General features: G+C 38.4%; 1 pseudogene; it reads right to left on the bottom strand.

The window, feature by feature from the left end:
* Positions 1-5218: 5218 nt before the first annotated feature.
* On the bottom strand, positions 5219-6198 carry LOC123829015 (annotated as a pseudogene).
* Between the last annotated feature and the right edge of the window lie 20570 nt (positions 6199-26768).

Genomic DNA, 26768 nt, shown 5'->3' with positions numbered 1-26768 from the left:
TTCTCCGCAAAGTGCAGTTTGTGCAGGAGAAAAGGCTGCTAGGTTTTGGGGGTTTTTTTGTTTTGTTTTGTTTTTTATCTGAGCCCAGCTGACCACCAGGAGCCCTTCTTAGTCCTCACAGTTCACACCAGGAAAGACTAAAATAAGGGAAGAAAGTGCATTACACAATAACTATTTATAATATTATTAAAATAATATTTTAAACACAATGAGATAGAATACTATATTCCTCTAAACAAATATCATCATATATTAATTTTACTTAGCTAAAAAACAAAAATAACTTCCACAAGTCATAATACTATTTAACCAATCTTTCAAAAGCAATCTTTTAATATTCATGATGTTACATTGCTTAAATTCTTTACCTATTGGCTACTGAATGCATTCACACTTCTTAATAATAGGAGTCAATTTTGATTTGACCCTCTTAAATCCCTACCTCATTTTTACTCTCATAAATTTCTGTAGGCATACCACATATCTCATATTTTCTTATGCCTTGGTTTCTACTTCTTGGAACACCCTCCCATATATACATCTCTTCACTGCCTTCTCCACTGCTTCCCCTTTTCCTCTTGAGTGAATTCCTGTTCTTAATTTAAAACTGCTCAAATGCCACATTAGCTGTGAGAACTTCCCTGACCACACAGTTTCCCAAGCCTTAATTCTCAAGTGGTACCATGTTTATACTTCAATTAACCTTTAGGTCACTTTATTGAAATGATCTCCTTATGTGCTGGTGTTCCCTACTGGATGAGTTCTTTGAGAGTAGAGTGACTTATTCATCTCTGTTCACCCCATGTCTGACACTACGTAAATGCTTAAATAAAATAGTTAAAAATATCAAACCTGCAAACATGGGACAGTTCTTTTACTTCAGTGTAACATGAAAAGTTCGAATTTCTTCCATCTATGCCCCTTCTCCCTTCCCTTGCGTGGAGCCACAAAGAAGACACAGATTGCCCTCTACACCCTGGAATGGTATTGAAAGGCTTTAGAAATTTACCCTGGAGGCAAATTGCTGAGTCTGCTACTGTAGCAAGTGGGATAAATCAGATTTGAGAAAGAATTTGAATTTCTATAGGAGATGGGGACATTCTACTATTCTAAAGAAACCATGTTGTGCCTAGATCCCTTCTATAGAGGCAGTCTGGTTGGAAGTGAGGAAGTAAGACACCGTGGGGAGGCACAATGTGTCAGCATAAAATACTGAAAGGGTAGAAGAAAGCTTTGGCTGGTCAGCACTGCCATGGGGAAGAGTCTGGGTTTCCTTACTGCAGCTGGTTTCATAGCAGGTATATTTAAACAAATTTCCAAGATCATCCTTCTATGTCAAGGTTATTTCCAAAGATTATCTAATTCTTTTTGCCTTGATTCAGTATTTCCAAGATACTCTTTAACCTTATTTATTTTCTAAACAGGCTTCCTTCTGGGGACATCTACTACTATTGACAGGGGGATTAAATGAAATCAGGGGTGAGGAGGCCCGAAGCTCAGTGTTTGACATGTACCATACTCAAAACAAGTGGTAGCTGATCTGAACCAGTGTGAATTAGCAAATTGATTCTTTGGTTTATGAATCAGCCTTGGGCAAGCCTGTGGCTTGAATGAGTCAATTTACAAGGCCCTGGAATATCAGTGGTATAGAGCCTTGTCCTACAGGGACAAAAACCTGCAGCTCAGGCCAGCACAGCTGGCCCTTATGTAGCAACATGGGCATCGTGACAAGGACTGAACTTGGCTCTGTACACTGCTATCTGGCTCATAGTAAGGCTCTGCAGGAGACTTCTGGGGTCCTAAGAAAACCAGTTTTGTTTTCCTGCCCTCTGCTTGTGTCTGATCATTATTCCTTTCTCATCGTCAAAGTGAGGCTGGAGATATGTGACCTAAACAAAGGAACTTGGAGACAGTGGAAGTAAGAAATTGTAAATAAAACACTAAAATTGTAGAAGCTCAAAAGAGTTTGGAGGGCCACTTCACCAGTCTAATCCTCAAAACTTTCCCATTGCCAATGAAATAAGCAAGATTTGTGCTAGTAAATGCATAGTTCAAGTTTGGATTATTCTAGGTATTTAAATCCTTGGAGTATTTCTGTGTTGCCATATTTTTATTATTTAATAATTGCAGGAGATTTTGCAGTTTGAGCAAACACTCTAAGCTCAAATTTACATTATAAAGTTTAAAAACATGAAATACCAGATTAGTCATTATCCTGAATACCACCAAGCTCTCCAGTCTTCTGAATGGTCCATCTTGTTTGACATTCACATGAAATAATTCAAGCTTCTAACTTAAATAACCAGTTGAAGTGCAAGACTCTCAACATTTCTGCAGGTTCCCAAGAAGAGGGGCTAACTCTGGCATTAAGTTGCCTATTACTTCTGGCTTTGGGTCAGTCATTACTGATGGATGCTGCCTGCTCCAGCTGTCTTCCTTCTCTTCTAAGTGGAAATGAAAACCCCTCTCCTTTGTTATCCAAAGAAGTGCTGCACAAATTCAGTGCCATTACAGTGACAAAATTGTCCTGAAGATTAGAAGATAGTGGAGTGTATTTCTGCCTACATGCAGAAACAACTAAAAATCAAATATTACCAGTCATCACTGTTGAAAAATTTCATGTTTCCTCCCTGTTATTGATTCCTCTTTTCTCAGCACATCTGTTGTTTTATTGCAGGGAACTATTGCCCTGCCTTTACCTGTCTTCCTTGATTTTGAGGACTCTAATTCCGTATTTCTCACCCAGCCAGACTCTAATTCTTTATTTACATATATATATGGAGAGAGAGAGAGAGAGAGAGAGAGAGAGAGAGAGAAGGATATTAACAGTGGACTTCCCCTCTATCCAGGAGTTATAGAAGGAATTCCAAAGGTCTAGTACAGTAGCTACAGACCATGCCAAGGCTGCATGCTAAGAAAGTGAGTAACTGCAGGACAGTCTTTAACTCTGACCTCAATGAGGAATGCTTTAAGAAACCACATGGAGAGCTTGACTTGTACCTGCTGATATTTAGGAACCTGCTGATATTTAGGTACCTGCTGATAAGGTATACCTAAAAAGTGGCAGGAGAACAGACACCCAGCTGCATTCAAAATGATCCACTCTTCCAGAGATGGAACACATGTGCATTGATGTAGGAGTTGAATTTGGGTCATCTTGAAAGATTCTGCCCTAAAGGACCTCTTGGAGGGCATGGTGACCTCATGAGGAGGAGTACTGTGGGGTGGACCACTGGTTGCTAGGGCTGAGGGGCGAGTCACAAGTGACCAGCTTCAGGTGGCAGAAGCAATGTCTTCCTTGACAAGGGAGCAGCAAGTGAGAATGCCCAGAATTGGGGGTTTCTGAAGACTCCACATAAGTGCTCAGTGAGAGAGAGAGAGAGAGAGAGAGAGAGAGAGAGAGAGAGAGAGATTTTGTAGGAGAGAGAGAGAGAGAGATTAAAAAGGGGGAAGAAATATATGTATATATTTTATTTATTTCTTTTTTGCATGACCCACAAGCTTTATTTACATTTGTCTACAGCATCATTTCCTTATGAAATGGACTAGTATAGCTCAGTTAAACCAAATGAAATCATAATTATCTGAACTGTCTGCAAACTACTATTCACTAAATTTATAACCTTGCATTTGCTCAGTACAGCCAAAGTTTTAATATGGAAAGCACAAGAATAAACCAACAGTAACATGTAGAATCTAGAAGATCATCTGGGCAATTTAGAAGGTGGACTTTCAAGAAGTCTGAGGCACAATTACAAGAGAGAAAAGTTTTTGTGCAAACTACAGTAAATGTAGCAAAGGAAAGATGTAAAAAAACATGGAACAAGTTCATTGTAAAAATATTATCAAAATATTTCTATGTAAGATATTTTGCTTTCATCGTCAGATCAGATGAGAGAAAAACACTCCTTTTAAAATAAAACAAATACAATGTTGTTCGGTCTGTTTACAAAATAGCTTATAATGTTTTAATTTTTAGTTGCAGAAGACATGTTTAAAAAAAAGAACAAGAATAATAAGTCTTAATCTCCATGATAAAAAGTCCCCAAGCACAATCGTTGGTTTTCCTTAATATACTTACCTAGCATTGTCACTGAAGATGCTGGTAAGAGAAGCCCTTTTATTTTCAAACCAGAAGATGCATAAAGCTCAAGTGATCAGATTTTAATTTTGAGAAATAAGGCAACTCTGAGAGTATTTTAAGCCATAAATAATTTCATGTGAACAATTATTTCTGTTTATGTTATGCAGAAATAATCACTCATTACTCAGAAAAAAATTTATGCAGTATGTTTAAACATCTCATGACAAATGTTTGCTTAAATTAACAATGTCTCTGTTGGCCTTTCATCCAAAGAAAAATATACTTTAAAAGTTTTCTTCAATTTGTTGTTCATTAACTATAATTTAGCTTTGTCTACCTTATCATATGTGAAAACTGGATTTTTAAAGGATATCACACAAAGCTTCTTAAAAATATTAAGATAAACATTTGAAATAAGATGTTTTTCTCATCAGACAACCATATCAGAAAAAATGAACTATTATATATTCTTACTCAAAATTATGTCAGAAAATGAGAAATGAGTAATACCTTTCTCCTTCTACAAATTCATAAGGCTTTTCTGCATTAAATGTGTTACAAAAAGTAAAACTGAATTAAAAAAAGACAATGATTCTAAGGCCTTCTAAGACCTTGGGGAATTTCAAAATGAAATTTCTAGTTGGCTGTTTTATAACTACTTTAACTTTCTCTGGTAAGAATCACTGTGACATAGGTTATCATGAACAGGTGACTCCTTCTCTCAGATTAAGATAAAGAGACTGTCTCCGACTACTTCACCAGTTTTGCCTCCATGCCCAAAGTTCAGGCAAGCCTAAGTTAATCTTAAGTCAATAAACAGTTCATATTTGGAAATGAGAAAAATAGTTCAAATTAGGGAACAAAGTAAATAAAAAAGAAACCAAAGTACTTTGTTATAGGTGAGGTGGCTTCAAATAAATGGTTGTAAATAAAGAATGATAAGTAGAGTATCTATTTGGGGACAGTATGGCTTAAAGTACTATTTCCTTTTAATTTCACAAATAAGCACAGCTGTATTGTTCTGAAAAGCAGTGAAAGGCATGCACCTCTACTAGCACTTCTGACCAAGTAAGACACCAACTTCTTAAAAAATATGCTTCCTGCACTGTACTGAATTTTCTTAAGATGTAAATTTTAATATAGTTTTTCTTTTTTGAACTTGAACGGGCAACAGAATGGGATGATCCAGAAGGTGACCTGTGGTGCCTTTCGGGTGACTGTGATCTTGTTTATCTTTTTGTAATCACCAGATGAAGATCTAGAACAACTTCTCTTTCTGTCCCTCTCAGGAGAAGGTGCTGAACTTGAATAAGATCTTTTTCGTGAGGAAGAAGAGCTTCTGTGGGACCTGGAGCTGCATCTTGTTTTTGACCAATGAAATCTCAAACGTTCTCTGGAACTGGAACAAGACCTTGACTGGGAACTGGAAGAACTTCTTGAATGGGACCTGGACCTAGACCCTGGACTTGATGGGGAGGATGAGCATAAAGATTGTGAATGTGAAGATTGAGACTTTGAGCAAGTTTGTCTGTTAGATTCCTTTTTATCGCTATCTTCTTCACTGGCATCAAGATTATATTTTGAGAGGTCAGCATCATCTTTATCCTCATCTAACTTATGTTTAGAAAGATCTTCATCCTCATCCTCTTCTTCTCCCTCAGATTCTTTATCTCCAACTTCCTTTAAAATATATGCTTGGCCATCTGCCTTTCCTCTCTATTTTTTCTTTTTACATCCAAACTCATCATATTCACCACCAGATTCTTCTTTTTCTGTATAGTCAACATTTTCTCTTCCATTAAAACTGCCACCGTATCCTGTTCTTTTTTCTAACTTGGCGTACTTCAGAGTATTACACATGTTACACTCTGATCTGGCCCAATTCACATTACTGCAAGTTTTACTCTGCCAGTCATTAGCACTGAATAGGCCTCGGCTCTTGTCTGCAAGTGTTTTACCTATTTCAGTTCCCCCTGCCTTCATCATCTTAGCCTCAGTTATTTTCTCCCAACCATATCTATTATAGCTGGTTCTTCTGCAAAGTTCACATTTCCACATTTTTTGTCAGGTTAAATCCAGTCTTTGTCACTGACTCAGAAGTTCTTGGTTGACATCTGGAATGCCACCACCACAACCACCAGCAGCTATGTCTTCACATGTATATACTTACTTTTCAAAGGGGGAAGGAAATATATATATCCTTCCCACAAGGATACCATTGCCTTGCATGCATGCATGTATATATATGTATATATATGTGCGCACACACATATATGGGGGGAGAGATAGAGAGAGAGAGAAGGGAGGAAAGGAGACTCTCTTGGTGGCCACCAATGGCAGGAGCAACCATACCAGTCAAGTAAAATGTTTCCTGCCTCATTTCTCTCTCTTACCCTCCTCTCAAGCCCCAGGAAAACCAGAAACAGCCTAGTGGGTCGTCAAGGAGGAAAAGCACAAAGTGCGTAAGTCGATCAAACTCCCCTGCCTTGCTGTAGCTTTGAAGCCGAAGTCAACCCAAGATGCACAATGATAGGGAAGAAGGTTGGACTTCTACCAGAGAATAAAGCTTTGATGTTAGACTGGACTAAAATGGGCATTTTATATTAAAAGAAACTATTGACTCATATGTGAGAGTGACAGGAAAAGCTATTTTACATTTTTGAGGTTTCACCTAGAGGCAAGACAGTGATTGACAAAAGTTGTTGGAAGGCAGTGGCACAGAACAACGGAAAAAGCTAATTTATAATTTCACCCCTACTGAGTACAAATCAATTTGTCCTTGTTTCTCCCCACCCCATCTCTCTCATACTTACAATTCTATTATGTTTTATGTGCAAATAAATTTTTCTTTCTTTGTCGCAACTTCTCCCTTCTAGAGAAGCATAGAGTCTTCCCTTTAGTAACCAAAAGTCCATGTACTTGTTTGTTTACTTTGGTTTTCAATAAAAAGATATGTGCCCCTTCCCATATGAATTTTAACCAAATTCCACTGCTCCTCTAAAGCATGAGCGGCCACAGTGGCCTTCCCTCTGCGCCAACAGTACATTGCTTTGTTTCTCCCACTGCCTATGTGAGCACGGACACTGGATGCCTGGGGATGTCTCTCGATGATTATTGATCTGAATCTATGATGCAGGCCTGAGTGTCTGCTAACCTGAAGTCCCACAAATGTTGTGAACTCAGTTTTTACTGTGGCCAAATAGTCAACACATTTTCATTAAGTTACAACGATCCCACTTACAATACAAACTAAATCTCCGGAATTGACAGAACCCTCTCAGATGAAATCCAGCAGAAACATGGCATTGCTACTCTTTTTGCCTGTGTCCTGCAACTTGCACTAGAATGTGACAGCTGTGTCTTTCACAAGTGTATGGGCCATCAGTCCTTGCAGACTACTGAGCCGGCTTTCCTGTGCTTTCAAGCTGAGAACACTTTCTAACCTGCTGGGAACAGGGTCACCATCTTTTTATTTATTCCATATTTTTTTTTTGCCATGGTCAGCTTTCTTCCAGGCACATTTCTTCCAGTTAGTTCTTCGTGGGTCTCTCAGCTAATACAGGCATCCAAACCTTCCTTGTAGCGTAATGTTGTATTTTATCCTTGTATATGTTGCTTCAGTGTTAAATTGGCTACAGTATGTGTGGTCATTTAAACAGAAAGTATTGTATTTTTCAGACTATAAGATGCACCCTTTCCCCTCCAAATTTGGGAGGAATAATGGTTGTTAATGCTGCTGTTGAGTTCTGTTTACATTTACATTGGTGAAATATTATGTTATTTATGTTATTAAATATTTTACCACATTTTTTGCTTTAAAATTTTTTTTCCTATTTTTCTCTTTGAAAACCTAGGTGTATCTTATGGTCCAAAAAATATGGTATCTCTCTTCATTATGGCAAAAGAGGATCTTCCAGAATAGAGCAAATATTTGCTTTAAAACAAAGGTTGCAAGTAGTCAGACATGAATCCAAGACATATTTTTTTCACCCAAATAGTAATTACATGTGGTTTTAAAATTTTTTAATGCTTTAGAATGCTAATCACTCTTCAATTCATCTCTCTTTCCTGTTTTATTCATTTATACTACCTGCTTGTCTTCTGTGGACAAGTAGGATTGTAGCTTCTGGAATAAAGTCTGCATTGGCAAACCGGTCTGTTTAAGACAGATTAATGGTCCCCCAAAGATATTCACATCCTAGTCCTCAGAACCTGTGAACATGTCATCTTACCTGGCAAAAGGGATTTTGCAGCTGTGATTAAATTCAGCATCCTGAGATGGGGAGCCTCTCCTGAATTATCTGGGTGGGCCCAAAATCATTACAAGGGTCCTTAGAGAGGAAGCAAGAGGATCTAAGTTAGGAAAAGGAGATGTGACAACAGAAGCTGAGGTTGGAGTGATGCGCTTTGACGATAGAGAAGGGGTCACAAGTCAAGGAATGCAGGTCCTTGGCACTGGAGAAGGAAACAGACTCTCCCCTTGAGTCTCTGGAATGAATACAGCCCTACCAATGCTTTGAATTGAGCCTCAAGAAGACTCATTTCATACAGCTGACCTCCAGAACTGTATAATTTGTATTGATTTGAGCCACTAGGTTTGCTGTAATTTGTTCCAACAGCAATAGGAGTTATATATACTGTGTATGAGTTAAAAAAAACATCTGTCTAACCTTCATTTACACCAGCATCTTCTCTTCTTGGTCTTAGTAGCTACTTTGATGTAGCTTTAGTAACAAAAGAAATGATTCCATGAGGTGAGAGTCAATGCTTACGAATATGCTTCCTTTCTAAAACTACAGCATATGACAATAATTGTTTCTTCCCATCTATTGGATAAATCATGACATATAGAGCCCATAAAATAATGGTTCCATAGGTTTTAGATTCTTTTAACTTGAGTACACTTTCACCTAGTTAGCAACCAGAAATGGACAAAGACAAACTCTCCCTTCCTTGTTCTAAGACTTTTGACAATCACTCTCTAGTAGTTTCCCTATGGACCTACTCCATCCTACATACAGACGGGAGATAACTTCATCTTATAGTTTCTATCTCCATTCTCCCTACTTGTCATTTCTTATTCATCCTTCCTTCAATGTCAGTGCTTCAAGGACACCATTGCCTTGCATGCCTCAAATTCACTCCTGCTTATGAAGATAAAATACATCTTAGCAGCTGAGGCGTGGGCTCAGGAGAAGGATCCTCTGGTGGACATTTAAAAAAATCACTTGCCATGTGAGCAATGACAATGATAAGTCTAAATAAAGGAGGCAGGTAGATAGGTTTTATATTTTACTTCTCCACTGGTGCCAAGGAAGATGTCTTGTTTGCATTGACTATTTGTTTATTTCTTTTAGCTTCAATCTATAAAATGTAGTTTGATATACAGTGGCAAAGCCACGAGGCAATAGAGACAAAGGCAGTTTGGGTTTCATCAGCATTTGCAGATTAACAACTGTGGGCCTTGATTTCAAGGGAGACAGTGGTAACAGATGCTATCCCTGTAGGATCTCCAGGTGTGAAGGATAAAAAATGGATGTAAAATAGGGGTGTAGGATGAAGCACCTGTTAGTATGACTTCTGTTGTTATTGGCTGTTAAAGAGTTTGACTTGAAATAATCAACAGAGGGAGTTAAAAACTGGGTCATTCCCACAGCCATGTATTTAAAGCATGTAGGAAGCAGACTACATAAATTTGAATGGGAATTTATTATTTTGCCTCATTATGAGAAAAAATATCTTGAATTATTAAAGGTTCCTACACAGCACAGACTCAAACAATCTCCACATTCCTCTTTGCTTTACATCATGTAGACCAGGTCTAAGTGAACAATAGAGTGTTGTAGGGCAGTGATCCCAAACCAGAGGCCTAATGCTCAGTCAGGTACAGGAAGTATTATCTGGGTAGTCTAGTACTTTTTTAAAGTGTGATTGCTTTTAGATAAGGCACGTGCAGTGCACACCAATCCTTCTCTTATCAAAGCTGTTTTGCATGTTTTTATTACTTGTTTATGATACAAAGAATTTCATGTTCATATCCCCAGAATATATCACCTTATATGGCAAAGGGACCTCTGTAGTTGTGGTTAACTTAAGGATCTTGCCATAGGATGATTATCCTGAGTGAACCCAATGCATTCGCAAGGGTCCTCATAAGTGAAAGAGGTGAGGGGGGAGGTCAGAGAGATCTGACTTTCTTTAGCATCAAGGTATAATGCTACCTAGCTGGCTTTGTAGATGGAGGGATGGACCACATGCCAAGGAATACAGGCAGCCTCCATAAGCTGTAAAAGTCAAGAGAAAAGATTCTCCCCTAAAACCTCTAGAAGGACATTGGCACCTGCTGACACATTGATTCCTTGCTGACCAGTGATTCCTATTTTGGACTTCTAACCCAGAGAACTTGAAGAATAAAGGTGGTTCCTTGAGGTGGAGAATATTTGTGTTGTTTTAAGCCACTAAATCTGTGGTAATCTCTTATAGAAACAACAGGGAACTAACACATTGTCTAACCCTAAAGTTTCTGAGTTTGGTAAAACCGAGAAAGAATATAGTAATGTTAAAGTAGCAATAGGTTATATATTTGAATGTTGCTATATACCAGACACTTTTTATATATTAGCTCATTCACTTCTCAAAACTATTCTATATGTGTGAAGATGAGCCCCATTTTCAGATAGACTGTTGCTCATAAAAGGTAAATAAATTGCCCAAAGTCAGGTGACAGTGGCAAGGTTGGAATTCAGGTAACTGGGCTGTAAAACTCATGCCCAGGCATACTGCCTCCATTTTAATGGACATCAGGAGACCTGAGCAGCTCCTGGTCATCTGCAAGTAACTTGATCAATCACTTCCTTTCTGAGCCTGAGATCCCTCATCTATAAATGACAGAAATTGGAGTAGGCTGGGGTTGGAGTAGATTTTAAGCTTTTAAACAGCATTATTTTATCCCCACCAAATGAAGTCATGAGTGGAACTTCATTATTAAACAAATGAAAGAGATAAAGGGAGTGTCTAAGATCTTGTCTAACAGATTATGATTCTACATGTGACATCTTACAAAAAATTTTAGGAAGTTAAATAAATTAACAAAAAGGTAAAGTATTTTGCATGGACCTCAACCTGGTGGAACAAAGGGTATGGGTCACTTTCTCTTTGATTTTATTTCATGTTATATTTTCATGTTTGGTCTTATTCATTTGAGTCTATAAGTCTTAGTACGCTGAACACATTCCTTATTTCCAGGCCTTTGGCATTGCCCTGTTTCCCAGTGCTAAATTAGGCCCTGCAGTGAGCAAGTCTCCAGTATAAGGACAGGAAAAAAAAGGAGCATTTCCATTTTGTAAGCTGATGCATTGCAAACCCTGGGTTGGTTCTTACCTTCACAGGAGGATGCAGATTTGCTTAATGTCATTTTCCTCACTCAGTTCTTACTCGCCTCTTAGTGTTTATGAAATCCAGTCAACTGGTGTGGCTGATAAAGGACCTGAAATAACTCATCAGTAATAACACACATTTGCCTCAGCCCTTGGCAGAGGCACACATGTGACAGAAGTAAAAGGGACTTTGGAGATGATCAAGATAAAGCCCATATTTGTATTTCCATCTGTTCTTCCACTTGACCCCTCCCGGCCCCTTTCTACAGGAAATCTCATAAAACTATCTTTAAGGAACTTAACTGAGAGGCAGAATTCAGACATCAAATTTCAGAGGCAACCCAGACTATTGGGGTAACAGGTGATAGTGTAGGAAAAGTGTTGAAGTAAAAATTATTCCTTACTTATTCAAGTCAATCTTACTAATATTTTTATATATATGTTTACTCATTCAAGTGAGTTTCTTAAAAATACTGCATACCACTCTGTGTCAGGCACTATCCTAAGCAATGAACATGCAAATTTACATAGACAAAGATCCTAACTTCAAAGAATGCATAGCCTAGGAGAAAAAAAGACATACAAAAAATATTATTACCAAAGGACAATTGTTATATTTTAAATACTTTCAATGTATAGAGGAAAAGATTCTAAGAACTTATAAGTCAAGGAAAGTTTATACAACAGAGTTTATTTGAGTTTGGACTTGAATTTTAAGTGAGAATTTGATGGATAGCACAAGAAAGGGTCAGGATTCTATGTAAAAAACAATCCAGGTATGCACTGGCCTGAAGGTAAGTAAAGGAATTTCTGAGAACTGGAAAATAAAGTGTTCAGGGACATATAGAAGAGAGGCTAAGACTAGTGTGGTAAGAGACAGGAATCCAGATTAAAAAGGGTTTTGGAAACCATGCATAGTAGTTTGGATTATATTCTATTCTATATTCTATAGGGATGAGGAGCCATTAAAGAACTTTGAAAACAGTAATGATCTGACTTATCAGATCATTTATGAATTAGAAAGGCAAACCCATGACAACAGCACACAGGCTCCCATGACAGTATGACTGTCTGATGGGGAAAGAGGGACATGGGCTAAAAGAAAAGCAACTGTTAGTGAAGATATTAAAAATTATTCAGATGAGATATGAGGAGAGGCTGAAGTAGGGCAGCAGAGTTGGTAATGGAGAGGCAGGCAGGATTCTAGACATATTTAGGTAGAAAAATTTAAAGAACTTAGCGATACACACTATGAAGGGCAAGGAAAAAAGAAATTCTCTAGCATAATCATTTGGCATCTGGTTAGAAATACTGAATGCCCATTCAAAGAAGCAGACAGTGTAAGTAGAATGGTTTTATTGAAGATGACAAGTTCTATTTTAAACATGTATAGTTTGAGGCATCTGAAAGATAACTGAGAAAATAAATTGAGTATTTCCTTAGATTCTGGAGCTTAGAAGTGAAATTTGTCAAAAGCTGTGGGTTTTGAAGTCCCATAGATTAGTTTTAGCCATTGGAATGGATGAGATTGTCCAGTTTCTGGGAGACCTTAAAAACTAGGGTAAAAATAAGGACTATTTCTTTTATGCACATGAGACCCAGTGAAAATATCTTTTGAGTGGGGGATGATGGAATAGGGGAGGTAATGGTGAAATGGGAAGTAATTTTGTCAGCAGCATATTTGATAAATATTAGAAATGCTGCTAAACAGACTTTTTCGTAACAAACAAGAATTTGGTGAAGTAGAAGAGGTGCCTCAGGATTAGCCAGTGACTCCTCAAGGGAGTCCAAGCAGAGTTGTACTTTGTACCTCATAGATGCAATCAGGATTTGTATCAGTGCTTTCATTGAGAAGAGCATAGCATTTAACAAATGTAAGTAATTCTGCACAACAGAGGTCTCAGAGGTACTACTCTGAAAACTACCTAGCACCTGTTTAATTAATATGAGGAAACAGTACAATTGGGAATTTTCACTTCATAGAATCTGCTCACTTCATTTCCTCTGTATCAGAAAACTGTCATTATAAATCAGTCTGAGAGTTGAACTATTTACTCATTGCATTGTTATGTTTTTGTATTTGCAACAAAAAGCTGTCAGTAAAGGTTATGGTTAGGTTAAAAATGGATTCTTTTGCTGAAAGGCAAGACCATATATCTAGGAATTTTAAAAAGTTAGCAAATCATGTTGTCTCTTGCTTTCATAAAATGACTCATTCAGATTACTGCATGATTTCATTGGTGATACATGTCCACAGAGATGGAGTGGGAAAATCACACAAAACCAACTCCAGTCTCTGAAAAGTAGTGCCTATTTCTGGAGCCTTCACTGGTATCACTGACTCTTCTCCCAATGATCCAGGTACATATATATTTCTTTTTAAAGATTATCTAATAGAGCATGGATATAGTTATGGTTTTTTTCTTCAAAAAATTGGGGCTACACATATATAAAAAATAAAAATCACCTGTGCCAGTTGTGCTGGGCTTGGAGATTCCCAGGAGAAGCCAAGCTATGATCTAGGCTGACTGCCACTAGTGCCACGCCTAGGGCCACTTAGTAAGAGGTGCAGGGGCTAGGTGCTCACTGAAGTCAGTTGTTGCTTCTTTGAGAGGATTTAGGAAGTTGTGAAGCATGAGACAAGACCAGCCATCCATATAGAAAAGTCTCTGTTAACAACTTGAGTGGGTCCATAGTTTGGATGGGATGGAGTCTCAGGGGATCTCAGGGCAAGGCAAACAGTGTTAGCCAGGTTGATGGAGTCTCAGATATGACATCTGCCTGCTGGCTCTGTGGCTCTGTGGCTCAAGAGTTCAGAAAAAAGACAATGGCCTCTGTCCATCTTTCTGTCTGAGAGAAAGCTGTCCTCCATCTCTCATTTTGATGCCAGACACTTCAGTTCTTCCCATGCCAATGGAGTGTTTCAAGCTGCTACTCTGGTGCTGGAGCTCAGAGGGAGTGAGTCTGAATAAGTCTGTGTGTAGGTTCTCCAGGAGGAATTGCTTGGGACTCCAGAAGTTTCTTCCACTGACTCAGTCCCCACTGTTTTTTGCAGCCAGATGTTATGGAGTCTTATCTTCCTGGCACTGGAACCCAGGGTTGGGAGCCTGGTGTGGAGCTGGGACTCCCTGCTCCCAAGGTATCCCTCCTGAATTTTTATCCAATACATATGGATAGAGGACCAATCTGTTCCACATCTCCACCCCTCCTACCAGTCTGGATGGATGTGGTTTCTTTAATTCCATAGTTGTCAGACTTCCACTCAACTCAGTTTCTGCCTGTTCTGAGTGATGGTTGTTCTATAAATTAGTTGTAATTTTGATGTGGTTGTGTGAGATGAGCCATGTAGCCCAGGCAAGTTGGCCCTGGAAAAACACAGGTGGTGACTGACCTTGGCCTTCACCACCCTTGAAATCCCAGTGCCTGCACAACCAGTGGACAGCTACAGACCTTGTTGGAGCACCACCTCCATGTCTCTATACAGCTGATCTTCCATAGAGGGTGGAGGTTGGTGGCCAGTGTCACATGCAGTGGTTGCAGGTGATTGGCCTGGGTAAATCCCTCCCACTGACTTGCCAACAGCAACCAAGTTTCAACTACAAGAGGAGAGTATACTGAGCCCACATGAATGGTGCAACTCAAGTACCCAGCGTGGGTGATAGGGGAGGCTGTGCCAGTGGACCCTATAGGACACCTACTACATTAGGCCATGCTACTAAGACAGGGAGTCATAATAATTCTATTTAATACATATAAACAAACACAAAAAGGCTGCCAAAATGAGGAGAGAAAGAAACATGGCTCAAATGAAAGAACAGATCAATACTCCAGAAAAAGACCTAAACAAAAGGGAGATAAGCAAACTATCAGATGCAGAGTTCAAAACACTGGTTATAAGGATGCTCAAGGACTTGGTGAGGATCTCAACAGCATAAAAAGAATCCAGTCTGAAATAAAGAATTTACTAATTGAAATAAAGAACAATTTACAGGGAAACAACAGTAGAGTGGATGAAGCTGAAAATCAAATCAATGATTTGGAACATAAGGAAGTAAAAAACAACCAATCATACCAACAACAGAAAAAAATAATTTAAAAAACAAGGATACTGTAAGCAGCCTCTAGGACAACTTCAAGCATTCCAATACTCATATCATAGCAGTAACAGAAGGAAAAGAGAAAGAAGAAATTAGAAATCTATTTGAAAAAATAATGAAAGAAAACTTCCCTAATTTGGCAAAAGAAATAGACATGCAAGTCCAGGGAGCACAGAGAGACCCAAACAAGATGGATGCAAGGAGGCCCCCTCCAATACACATAATTAAAATGCCAAAGGTTAAAGATAAAGAGAGAACCTTAAAAGCAGCAAGAGAAAAGTAGTTAGTTACCTACAGGTGAGTTCCCATAAGACTGTCTGCTGATTCCTCAAAAGAAACTGCAGATTAACAGGGATTGGCAATAAATATTGAACATTATGAAAAGCAAGACGCTACAGCCAAGATTGCTCTACCTAGCAAAGATATCATTTATAAATGAAGGACAGATAAAGAGCTTCGCAGACAAGAAAAACACTAAAACAGTCTATCATCACCAAACCATTATATGAAATGTTAAAGGGACTTATTTAAGAAAAAGAAGAACATGAAAATTATGAACAATAAAAAGACAAAAATACATATCAATTAACAATTTAATCTAAAAAACAAACTAAGCAAACAAGAACAGACACAGAATCATGGATACAGAGAGCATTTTGATGGGTGCCAGATTGGAATGGGGTATGAGGGAAAGGGTGAAGAGGTAAAGGGATTAGGAATACAGATAGGTCGTATTCTAGTTACAGAATAGCCATGGAGATGTAAAGTACAGTAAGGAAATAGAGTAGCCAAAGAACTTATATATATATGACCCATGGATGTGAACAATGGTGTGAGGATTTCCTGAGGGAGTGCAGGTGCTGGATAGAGGGCCACAAAGGGGGAAAAATTGGGACAACTGTAATAGCATAATCAATAAAATTGATTAAAAAATAGAAAAACCAATGCAATCTAAAAAATTAAAAAATGATAAAAATCACCTATGCCTTATAGGGATCATTATTGCTTAATGACTAAAATAAAAATAAAGAAGATTATTGTTGGCTTGGAATATATTTTACCAAACAGAGCAAAATACTCATTTTTTTTGTGCCTTAGCTTAAATACTTCTTTCTTTCTCTCCTTTCCAACCTTGGCTCCTCTTGCTAACATTGGTGTTTTCCAAGAGAGCTTGTATACTCAACAGAAAAGATGGAAGAAAGGTGGAGTGCTACCTCAGGTAAGCCACTTTGTGTTTGAAATTTCTAATAAACAACAGACATTTTAAATATGTGGTTGGACATAACAGTTTGTAGCTTAATAGTAAAATCAGGTCTTGTGTTCAGGCTACTGATATGTATAAAATCACCAAATATGAGAATGTAGATAGAGGAGAGGACTGTGGGGCTTACCCACACTGAAATATTGAATAGAGTCTAAGCCCACATAGAAGCTTGAAAAGGGGTGGCTGGCCCTAGCTGGGTGGCTCAGTTAGTTGGAGCATTATTCCATATGCCAAAAAAATTGCATGTGTGAATCCCAGTCAGGGCACACGCCTAGGTTGTGGGCTTGATCCCCTGTAGGGGAACATCAGTGTTTCTCTCTCTCCCCCTCTTCCTCTTTCTTTAAAAAATCAATAAAAATATCCTTGGGTTAGGATTCAAACCAAAGAGAAAGAGAGAGAGGGAGAGAGAGAAAACGTTGCTGGTGATGTCACGAAGTCCAAGCAAGAGGATGTGCCACTTAGTTGAGTTTGCAAAGAAGTCGAGGGAGAGGGTAACAAGGAAGGATTTCCTCATCTGAAATTCTTTTCCTCCTTATTTTTGTGGATAATTCTAACTCATCCCCTTGACTCAGATGAATGACCATTTTCTTCAAGACTCTGTTGAGTCTTTTTTTTTACCACTCCTTAACAACTATTTCTCTGTATACCTCTACTTTCTCTCAAATAGTTCTTGCAATTTTGCTATTTCTAGGCTAAAGATCTGTCTCCTTGGAATATACACTTTTGTAGGGCCAAGGCCATTGCCTTTCTTGTTAATCAGCATACTTCTAGGACTCAGCATTGTAAATGCCACATAGTAGGTGCTAAGAAATGTTTATCGAAGAAATAAATGAATGAACTAGATCCTTTTTACATTTTTCTTTTGTTCCCAATCAAGAAAGTATATATAACTGTCTTCTCCCCTTCCATGGTTAATGTTTTGTTGTTGTTTTGAAGAATTAGTACTAGCCATTCCCTGTGACTAGGGTGATTTGTGTCTGCCATCTTCCCTTACTTCCTTTCTGTTCACCTTTTTCAGGCAGCATACCTCCACTAGTTTTGTGCATGCCTCTATAATCTCTTCTTTACTGTTCATGTGTTTCTTCTTTCTATGTAAACTCAAAGTGGGAGGGTGGAAGGAGACCTGGAATAAGAACTAAGAACAATAGGCTGTAGTTTCAGCTCTGGCAATAACCAGCTACGTGATGTAGGTGAGTCAGGACTCTAGGATTGCTAGTTCTCATCTGTGAAAATCTGTTAAAATGTCTTTTTATTCTGTTAAAAGGGCTGTATCATTTTATTCTACCCATTGATGCCCCAACATTTGTTGAGTAAGCTCTATTTTACTCTGTCTACAAAGAACAATTTATAAATCCTTCAGCTAATATATTCAAGAAGTAGAATTTACAGTTTGCCTGGCTTTATGAACTTATAAAACTGGAAATTATCTTCAGCATTGGTGATTCCAAACCCTCATGCAATGCACATATCTTCATATAATTCTTTTAAAGTACTGTTGAACTTAGTTTGCTAGTATGTTGGTGAGAATATTTATACCTATATCCATTAGGAATATTGGCCTATAGTTTTCTTGTACTGTCTTTGTCTGGCTTTGGTATCAAGGTGAGTTTGAAAGTGAATTCTTTCTTCAATTTTTAAAAAAAGTTTAAGAAGAATTTGCACTAATTCTTTTTTAAATGTTTGGAAGAATTCACTATTAAAACTATCTATCTGGCCCTGGGCTTTTTGTTTTTTTGGGGGAGGGGTTGGGTGAGAATTTTCATTATTGATTCATTTTTGTTTCAATAACAAAAACTCAATGGTTTTTTAAATTTCATCATGGTTTAGCCTTGCTAGGATGTATGTTTCTAGGAATTTATCCATTTCTTGTTGATTATCCAATTTGTTGCCATATAGCTGTTTAGAATAGCTGCTTATCATTCTTTTTGTATCTGTCATATTAGTTGTAATGTCTCTTCTTTCATTTTTTATTTTATTAGAGTCCATTCTCTTTTTTTAGTTAGTTCAGCCAATAATTTATCAATATTGTTTATCTTTTAAAAAACCTCAATTTTGGAGTGGGAAGATGGCAGCATGGTAGGAGGGAGCGTATTCCTCTTCCCTTATGCACGGGAAAGAAACTGGATGATCTGCGGAGGAACAGAGCAAGGGGCCAACAATATCGCAACATTAATGAAAATAGGACATCAAAAATTATAGCAGACATTGAAAAACCAGACCGTAATGAGACTGCTTCAAAATAATAAGGGTCCAGGGATCAGTGCCGGGACCAGGGAGGTTGCAGCCCCCAGGCCCAGTGCTCCCAGGTCTGCTTCAGGGCACCCGGGAGAGCGGAGTCACCACTCCCTCCCTGGACTAAAGGGATTGGGTGACACCACGGGAGGCCTTGTTACTTGAAGGCACAGAGAGGGGAGTGAGACTGGGAGACAGTCACACAGGGGCTGCAAGCACCCACACATAGCCCTGGGAAGAGTGAGTGCCCCAGCCTGCAAGACCAAGGGTGGCCTGGCTGTGTGCTTGCGCCCCCAACCCGGTGAGAGTGTGGTTTTGTGGAAGACCCAGACCCCACAGTCCTGAACAAGGAAAAGGCACAGGCATTCTCCGGATTTTGGAGCCTGCAGCAGTGAACTTGGGGAAGCATGAGCCCCTTCAGGATTCATGAATCTCACAGGGTCAACCCGGAAAAGACGTGGACACTTCGAGGGTTCCTGGAGTTCACAGCAGTGAAATTGGGGGAAGGGCGCGACCCTCAGGATCCCTGGAGCTTACACGGTCAACCCAGAAAAGACTCGGTGCTCTGTGGACCCCCGAGCCCGGGAGACCAAGGCAGTGAGTTCTGGAGAGTGTGCTTGGGAGCATCCAGACCCACACCCAGGGCCCTGAGGACAGGCATCAGACTGGCTCTGGGGAGAGCGCCCATGGCTAGCCCTGGGGACAGTATGCAAGAGACTGACTGAGTTCTGACTGGGAAGAGTAAAAAGCATTCCAATTGTCCCTCAGACTGCTGCAGCTAGCAAGACCAGAAAACCTGGTTTGGCCAGTTAGAAACCAACAAGACAGCAAAAGGGTTTTTTTTTGGTTTTGTTTTTGTTGTTGTTTTTTTTTTGCTGTTGTTGTTTGATTGTTTGATTTTATCTTGTATTTTAAGTAACTTTTTATTTTTTAATTCTTATTATTTTTATATCTCTCAATTCCTTATGTTTCTCTTCCTTTCATCCTAGTGTTATTCCTTCCATTCCAAATTTATCTCTCCTGCATTCCATCTTCTGCTTTTTTTCCTTTTTTTTTTTTTTTGGAACCTGCAAGTTACTGCAAATTTGTATTATCTTTTTCTCATTATTCTGACATTTTTTATTTTAATAGTATTTTGGTATTCTTTTTCTTTCTGTATAATATTCTTTGCTTGGCTGATGATACTGTATCATTTGATAGGTTTCCCCTGTTATCTCATTCATAGTGTGTTGCTAATTTATTGTCCTTCATTTATGTTCCGTTAGTACACCACTCAAGGTTCTATACTCCTTATTCTTATTATCTAGATCCCATAGATTCTTCCACATGATTGTTGCTTTAATATTACTGTAAATAAGACCTATTTCATACAATTGTAAATACTATACAACACCCCTCCCAGATCTCAGCCCACTTCGAGATTCCTTGAACTCTATTATTGTAGTGGTTATTTATATTCTTTTACACACTACTCCTATTTACTATTCTTTATTCACACCCTACCTCAGAATCTGACCTCCCACAGCCTCATTGCTTTCTAGATCCAACTAACAATTATTTTGTCCCCAATAAGCGTCTTACCTTCTTTCCATTCTTTCTAAAACGTGGCTAGTGGGGTAGAGGATCATGGTTAACACTATACGTAGACAAAGGGTCTCCTATCTCTTCTCTACTGGCTTCTACTGTAAATATCATAGAATACTGTCTTGCTGTCTTAAACCATTCTGCCTTACTCCTCCAAATGATCACAAAAAAGAGTAAGGGGAAGCTGTGAACACCAGGATACCTAAAGGAGACGTCACCACTGAATCTCACAGGTATTCTATGACAGAAGTTCACACCATAAACCCAGGGAACTAGAACAGATCAATTTAAGAAACAGAGGCTAACAAGAAGAGTCTCACAAACAATGAGAAGACAAAGAAACAATCCCCAAATGAAGGGAAAGGAGGAAGCCTCAGAAAGAATGCTAAATGAAATAGAGGCAACTCAACTATCAGATATTGAATTCAAAGCAATGATTATCAGGAAACTCAATGAGCTCACAATGAGCTACCAGAAACTACAGGGAAGCTACAACGAACTCACTGCAAACTATATCAACATGAAAAAGGAAATAGAAACTATCAACAAGGGTCAAGAGGAAATGAAGAATACAATTTCTGAACTAAAGAACACAGTAGAAGGAATGAAAAGCAGGATCAATGAAGCAGAAGATCAGATCAGTGAATTGGAGGACAAAGTAGAAAAAAACACCCAGAAAGAGCAAGAAAAGGAAAAGAGGCTCAAAAAGAATGAGGAGGGATTAAGAGAAATGCAAGACAATATGAAACGTAATAATATCTATATAATAGGGATACTGGAAGGAGAAGAAGAAGAGCAAGAGATAGAAAACCTATTTGAAAAAGTAATGAAGGAAAACTTTCCTAATTTGATGAGAGAAAAAGTCACACAAATCCAGGAAACACAGAGAGTCCCAATCAAGAGGAACCTAAAGAGGCCCACCTCAAGACACATCATAATTAAGATGGCAAAATTTCAAGACAAAGAGAGAATCTTAAAAGCAGTAAGGGAGAAACAGGAAGTAACATACAATGGAGCCCCAATAAGGCTAACAGCTGACTTCTCAATGGACACACTCCAAGCCAGAAGAGAATGGCAAGAAATATTCCAAGTAATGAGAACCAGAGGTCTGCAACCAAGGCTACTTTACCCAGCAAGGCTCTCAATCAAGATAGAAGTCCAAATAAGAAGCTTCCCAGACAAAAGAAGTCTAAAAGAATACACCTCCACCAAACCAACTCTGCAAGAGATGCTCAAGGTACTGCTTTAAGGAAAGGAAGGAAGAGAGAGAGAGGAACACAGGCATGTAAATGGCAATTAATAAGTACCTATCAATAATAACCTTAAATGTAAATGGATTAAATGCTCCAATCAAAAGACATAGAATAGCTGAATGGATAAGAAAATGACCCACACATATACTGCCTACAAGAGACCCACCTCAGGATAAAAGACCTGCACAGGCTGAAAGTGAAGGGCTGGAAACAAATTTTCCAAGCAAATGGACTGGAAAAAAAAAAGCTGGGGTAGCAATACTCATATCAGACAAAATAGACTTCAAAAAAGGGCCATAAAGAGAGACCCAGAAGGTCACTTCATAATACTCAAGGGAAGAATCCACCAAGAAGACATAAATATTGTAAATATATATGCACCCAACATAGGAGCACCCAAATACATAAAAAAAATCTTAGAGGACTTCAAGAAAGATATTGACAGCAACACAATTATAGTAGGGGATTTGAACACCCCACTGTCAAAAATGGACAGATCTTCCAAACAAAATATCAGCAAAGATATTGAGGCATTGAACAATACCCTAGATGAAATGGACTTAACTGATATATAGAGAGCCCTCCATCCCAAAGAAGCTAAATACACATTTTTTTCAAATGTACATGGAACATTTTCAAAGATAGACCACATGATAGGACACAAAACAAACCTCAACAATTTCAAGAAAATTGAAATCATACCAAGCATTTTCTCAGATCAAAAGGGACTGAAACTAGAAACCATCCCCAAGGAAAAAAAAAACAAAACACTCAAAATCATGGAGATTAAATAGTATGCTATTAAATAATGAATAGGTCAAGAATGAAATTAGGGGAGAAATCAAAAGGTTTCTGGAAACAAATGAAAATGAACTCACAACAATCCAAAACTTATGGAACACAGAAAAGGCAGTCCTGAGAAGGAAGTTCATAGTGATACAGGCATACCTAAAAAAGATAGAAACATTTCAAACAAACAACCTAACCCTATGTCTACAAGAACTCGAGGAACAACAACAAAAACAGCCCAGAGTAAGTAGAAGGAAGGAAATAACCAAGATCAGAGCAGAATTAAATGATATAGAAACTAAAAGCACAATTCTAAGGATCAATGAATCCAAGAGCTGGTTCTTTGAAAAGATAAACAAAATTGACAAGCCTTTAAGCAGACTCATCAAGAAAAAAAGAGAGAAGACCCAAATAAACACAATCAGAAATGAAAGAGGAGAGATTACAACTGATACCACAGAAATACAAAGGATTGTAAGAAATTACTACAAAGAACTGTATGCCAAGAAATTTGAAAACCTATGTGAAATGGACAAATTTCTAGAAAAACAAAATCTTCCAAAACTCAATGAAGAAGAAGCAGAAAGTCTGAACAGACCAGTAACACCTGATGAAACTGAAACAGTAATTAAAAAGCTTCCGACACACAAAAGCCCTGGACCATACAGTTTCACAGGAGAATTTTACAAAGCATTTAAGGAAGAGCTAACCCCCATCCTCTACACATTATTTAAAAAAATTCAAGAAGATGGAAGACCCCCAAACTCTTTTTATGAAGCCAACATCATCTTAATCCCCAAACCAGATAAAGACACAACAAAGAAAGAAAACTTCAGGCCAATATCACTGATGAACATTGACGCTAAAATCCTCAACAAAATACTGGCAAACCACATCCAACAATACATTAAAAAGATCATACACCATGACCAAGTGGGATTCATTCCAGGGATGCAAGGATGGTACAATATCAAATTCGCAAATCAGTAAATGTAATGATCACATAAACAAAAGCAAAGACAAAAATCACATGATCATATCAATAGATATGGAAAAAGTATTCGATAAGGTACAGCACCCATTTATGATAAAAACACTCTGCAAAGTGGGAATGGGGGAGCATTCCTCAACATAATAAAGGCCATATGTGAGAGACCTACAGCCAACATCATACTCAATGGCCAAAAATTAAAATCTTTCCCACTAAGATCAGGAACAAGACAAGGCTGTCCACTTTCACCACTTTTATTCAATATAGTACTGGAAGTTTTAGCCACAGCAATCAGACAAGAAAAAGAGATAAAAGGCATCCAAATCGGAAAGGAGGAAACAAAACAGTCACTGTTTGCAGATGATATGATAGTGTACATAGAAAATCCTATAGACTCGGGCAAAAAGCTGATTGACCTAATAAATGAATTTGGCAAAACAGTGGGATACAAAGTCAATATCCAGAAGTCAAAGGCATTTCTGCACACCACCAATGAAACAGCAGAAGCAGAAATCAAGAAAAAAAATCCCATTTGAAATAGCAAAAAGAAGCCCTGGCTGGCGTAGCTCAGTGGATTGAGCGCGAGCTGCGAGCCAAAATGTCGCAGGTTCGATTCCCAGCCTGGGTACATGCCTGGGTTGCAGGCCATAACCCCCAGCAACCGCACATTGATGTTTCTCTCTCTCTCTCTATCTCCCTCCCTTCCCTCTCTAAAAATAAATAAATAAAATCTTAAAAAAAAAAGAAATAGCAAAAAGAACAATAAAATACCTAGGAATAAACCTAACCAAAGAGGTAAAAGACCTGTATTCAGAAAACTACACAATACCTAGGAAAGAAATCAAGGAAGACACCAACAAATGGAAACATATACTGTGTTCATGGATTGGAAGAATTAATATCATCAAAATGTCCATACTACCCAAAGCAATTTACACATTCAATGCAATACCTATTAAAGTACCAATGGCTTATTTCACAGACATAGAACAAACATTTCAAAAATTTATATGGAACCATAAACGACCCCCAAATAGCTGCTGCAATTTTGAGAAAGAAGAGCAAAGTAGGAGGGATCACAATACCTGACACTAAACTATACTACAAGGCCACTCTAACCAAAACAGCCTGGTACTGGCATAAAAACAGGCACATGAACCAATGGAACAAAACAGAGAGCCCAGAAATAAGCCCAAGTCTCTATGGTCAATTAATATTTGACAAAGGGGACAGCAACATAAAAAGGAGTAAAAATAGCCTCTTCAAAAAATGGTGTTGAGAGAACTGGACAGCTACATGCAAAAAAAATTAAACTTGAGCACCAACTTACACCTTATACAAAGAATAAATTCAAGGTGGATGAACATCTTAAATATAAACCATGACACCATTAAAGTCCTAGAGGAGAACGCAGGTAGGAAAATCTCAGATATTTCATGCAGAAACATCTTTACTGACATGTACCCTAGAGCAAGGGACATAAAGGAAAGAATAAACAAATGAGACCTCATCAAAATAAAAAGCTTCTGCAGGGCTACAGAGAACAGTATCAAAATAAAAAGAGAACCAACTGTATGGGAAAACATATTTGCTAATGATACCTCAGACAAGGGTTTAATCTCCAAAATATATAAAGAATTTACACAACTCCACTCTAAGAAGACAAGCAACCTAATTAAAAAATGGGCAAAGGACTTGAACAGACACTTCTCCAAGGAGGACATGTAGAGGATCCAAAGACACATGAAAAGATGTTCAATATCGCTAGCTATCAGAGAGATGCAAATTAAAAGCACAATGAGATACCACTTCACACCAGTCAGAATGGCCATCATAAACAAAGCAACAAACAACAAATGTTAGAGAGGTTGTGGAGAAAAGGGGACCCTAGTGCACTGTTGGTGGGACTGCAGACTGACTGGTACAACCGCTGTGGAAAACAGTATGGAACTTCCTCAGAAAACTCAGAATGGAACTGCCTTTGGACCCAGCAATTCCAGTGCTAGGACTATATCCTAAGAACTCTGAAACACCGATACAAAAGAACCTCTGCACCCAATGTTCATAGCAGCACAATTTATAATAGCTAAGTGCTGGAAGCAACCTAGATGCTCATCAGTAAATGAATGGATCAAAAAACTCTGGTACTTTACACAATGGAATTCTATGCAGCAGAAAGAAAGAAGGAGCTCCTACCCTTTGCAACAGCATGGATGGAGCTGTAAAGCATTATGCTAAGCGAAACAAGCCAGACAGTAAAAGACAAATACCACATGATCTCACCTTTAACAGGAACCTAAACAACAAAACAAAGAAACAAGAAAAATATAGTCAAAGACACTGAAATAGAGGACAGGCTGACAGTGACCAGAGGGGAGAGAAGAGGGAATTTCAGGGGAGAATGGGAAGGGTTTACAGGAACAAATTTAAAGGACACATGGACAAAAACTGGGCGGGGGGGTAGAAATGGGAGGGAAGTGGGGAGCGATGGGTGGGCTGGAATGGGAGTAAAAGGGAGAAAATTGTACTTGAACAATGATTAAAATAAAAAAATTAAAAAAACCCCTCAATTTCATTGATTTTTTCTAATTTTTATTCACTATCTAATGTTTGTTATTTTCTTCTGCTTATTTTGAGTTTAGTTTGTACACATTTCCTTTTCATTTTTTGTTCACAATGCTTTGAAAATGAAAATAATTTATGTTTGTATACTTCAAATATATTTTCAGTTCCCATTTGATGTAGTGGCAGGCAGTGTGGTATAGAGGACACCATTTTGGAGTTCAATGGACCAGGTTTTAAGTTTGTCCCACACTTACTGGATGTTCAACCTTCAGTAAATTACTTAGTGTCTCTGAGTGTTGCATGTTTTTCCAGTCAGATGCAGGCAATGGTCCGGGCTCCAGTACTGAGTAGGGCATTATCATTTTATAATTATTCCATTTTGCAACAGGTCACAGGTGAACATATCTACAATCAAGGTGATGTCTGTGCTGAGGGAGCTGACTCATGCAGTCAGGCCATGACTGTGATAGAATTCTTTAAGCCATTCCACACTGAAGTCCCGCAGGGTCATCTGGAAGCCCATGCTGAGGATG

Source organism: Phyllostomus hastatus, unplaced genomic scaffold (assembly GCF_019186645.2).
Source record: "Phyllostomus hastatus isolate PE091 unplaced genomic scaffold, TTU_PhHast_1.1 phas_scaffold_1066, whole genome shotgun sequence".
Taxonomy (NCBI): domain Eukaryota; kingdom Metazoa; phylum Chordata; class Mammalia; order Chiroptera; family Phyllostomidae; genus Phyllostomus; species Phyllostomus hastatus.
Note: the sequence above shows the minus strand (reverse complement) of the source record. Positions and strands in the feature narration are given on the sequence as shown.